We start from the raw sequence: 3,193 nt of genomic DNA on the forward strand, positions 1-3,193 counted from the left end.
GACAGCAACTTGTCTGTTCCCCTTCCCCCAATTCCCCAACGCTGTTCCCATCCCCTAATTCCCCAATAAAAATCTAAATAAATAAATAAATAAAAATCTTAGAAGAGGACATGGGGGAAAATCTTCATGACCCTTCATTGGGCAATGATTTCTAGAATATGACACCAGAAGCCCAGGCAAGAAAAGAAAAAAAAGAGATATATTGGACTTCATCAAAATTATAAACTGTTGTGTGTGAAAGGAGACTATTAACAGACTGAAAAGATAAACCTTGGAATAGGAGAAAATATTTGCAAAGCATATATCTGACAAGGGATTGGTATCCAGAATATATAAAGAACTCCTACAGCCTAACAACAAAAAAACAAGCAAGCCAATTCAAAAATGGGCAAGGACTTGAGCAGACATTTCTCCAAAGAAGTTATACAAATGGCCAATAAGTGCATGAAAATGTGTTCACCTCACTTAGGTAAATGTAATTAGGTAAATGTAAATCAAAACAACAATGAGATACCCCTTTACAACCCTTGGCATATCTCTTATACCCTCACACACACACACAACAAAAAGGAAAAAAATTAAAAGTATTGGTGAGGATGTTGAGAAATTGGAACATTGCTGGTAGAAATGTAAAATGATGTACCTACCATGGAAAACAGTTTGATGGTTCCTCAAAAAGTTAAACATAGAATTACAATATGATTCAGCATTCTACTCCTAAATATACACCCAGAAGAATTGAAAGTAGGTATTCAAACAGATATTTGTATACCAATTTTTATGGCAGCATTATTCACAATAGCCAGAAAATGGAAACAACCTAAGTTTCTATCAACAGATAAATGGATAAACAAAATTAAAATATGGAATATACATACAATGGATTATTATTTAACCTTTAAAAGGGATAAGATTTTAATATATGCTAAAATTTGGATGAACCTTGAAAACATGATGCTAAGTGAAATAAACCAGACAGAAAAGGCCACATATTTTATGGTTCTATTTATGTGAAACTGGACTTTACTAGAGAAAAGAGTGTGGGTGTAAAAAGGAATTTTAAACAGGAATTAATGGGAAAGCCATAACCTTTGATATGCCTTGGAGAATAATTTGTTTAGTTTTAAGTTTGCTCTAGTTTTAACTTTATTCAGCCCAACCTATTCTTGTGCCTGAATTCCTAACAACTTACTATCACTTGAATACATTTTTCAAGAGTGGATTTGTAATTCCTTTGTAATTCCCCAGTCATTAAAAAAAGGGAATTTACAATTTCTTACATTCACACTTCCCAGATGGTATCTTAATTTAGTACATATGTAATTACTCCTCCATAGTACCCTGATTGATTTCATTTGGCTTTTGTCAACTTGTTTATAATTGCAAAGATCTGGAAAACAGAGTCATCTAAAATATGTTCACAAATATTTTGGTACCTCATCTCATGTTTTCTTTCTCATCGTCACTTTTAATCAGTCCATCACATCCCGCTCCTTAAGGATAAAGGATCAATTCTTATTGCCTTTTGATAACAACAAGGACTGAAAATCCAGTTTGTAGGTGATTCAGGTTTGCATCTTCTGCCTTCCTCCCCTGACTGTCTTTTAGCTTTTCCATTAGAAGGTTGATATATGCATATATATATATATATATATATATATATATATATATATATATATGAATATCTTAATTTCCCCTTCATTTGTGTAGGATAGTTTTGCTGAATATAGAATTCTTGGTTGAAAACCTTTTTCTTTCAGTACTTTCATATGTCATCCTACTGCTTTCTGGCCTGCATGTTTCTGAGGAGGTTCCTTTGTATGTGATGAGTCACTTCTCTTGTTGTTTTCAAGTTTCTCTCTTTATCTTTGCCTTCCTAAAATTTTATTATGATGTATCTTTGTGTCAAAGATAGACCTCTTTGAGTTTATCTTACATTTCATAGAGCTTCTAGGATTTGTAGATTAATGCTTTTCAATAAATTTGGGACATTTAGGGGTATTATTTCTTCAAATATTCTTTCTTCCCCTTTCTCTCTGCTCTCCTGTTCATATGCTTGATTGTATCTACAGATCTCTTAGGTGCTCTTCATTTTGTTTGTTTGTTTGTTTGTTTGTTTGTTTTCTTTCTATTCCTGGGACTGAATAATCTCAATTAGCCTATTTTCAAGTTCAGTTCACTGACTCTTTCTTCTGCAAGAACAAACGTTTTTGAGCACCTCTAGTGAACTTTTGTGTTTCAGTTATTGTATTTTTAAAACTCCAAAATGTTGACTGATTTTTAAAAATTCTTTCTTTCTCTTTATTGATAGTTCCTAGTTGGTAAGATAGCATTATCATACTTTTCTTTAATTCTTTTTTATTTCAACATAATTATAATAGCCAATTTAGTCTTTGTCTACTAAATCCATCATCAGTCCCACCCCCGTAACCACTCCCCACCCCCCAGGAACATTTTCTCTTGGATCCCTATTTATCCTGTGTATGTGTTATATTTTCATTTTTCTTTGCATGTCTCATCATTTTTATTGAAACTGGATATTTTAGATAATATATTGTATATTGTAACAATAGGATATCAGATCACCTTCCCCTCCAAAGTTTGACATTGTTGCTGATATTCTGCAATATGTAGCCACTGAGTTTTCTGCTGGGGTTTTTTTTTCTGGTTTTTTTAATTAAAACAGTTCTTAGGGGTCATTCTTGAGTCAGTATTATTTAGTGACTAGCCAATGATTTATCAGAAGATTTCCCTGAAATCTTTGTCTGTATGTCTTTCACCCTTTGCCAAGGGGATATGTGTATAAAGGCATGCCTTTAAATTTCATGCAAATCACAAAACAGACTTAGCTTTCACTTCCTGCTTATGTAGGACTTCAGTTTCAGCCAGGCATAGACTGCAGTGACTGGAACCTTCTCCTTTCCCAGGTCAAGTCCTGTGTGCACACACACAGTGACTTCTAGATACCCAGAAATGTCTCAGGGCTTTTTGATGTTCCCTAGTTCTAGATGTTTACATCTCTAAGACTTCCTTATACATTTTCAGCCATGTTCTTTTTTGCCTCAACTGAAAACACAGCCTTGGACCAACAGCTATGATGTTGTCAGCAGGTTATTATTATTTTAGGTCACATCCTGGGGATAGGGCTTTTTTGTTGTTGCTGCTGCTGAGCTAAGCTCTGAGTCAAATCAAA

The sequence above is a fragment of the Hipposideros armiger genome, unplaced genomic scaffold (assembly GCF_001890085.2).
Source record: "Hipposideros armiger isolate ML-2016 unplaced genomic scaffold, ASM189008v1 scaffold_6, whole genome shotgun sequence".
Lineage (NCBI taxonomy): Eukaryota > Metazoa > Chordata > Mammalia > Chiroptera > Hipposideridae > Hipposideros > Hipposideros armiger.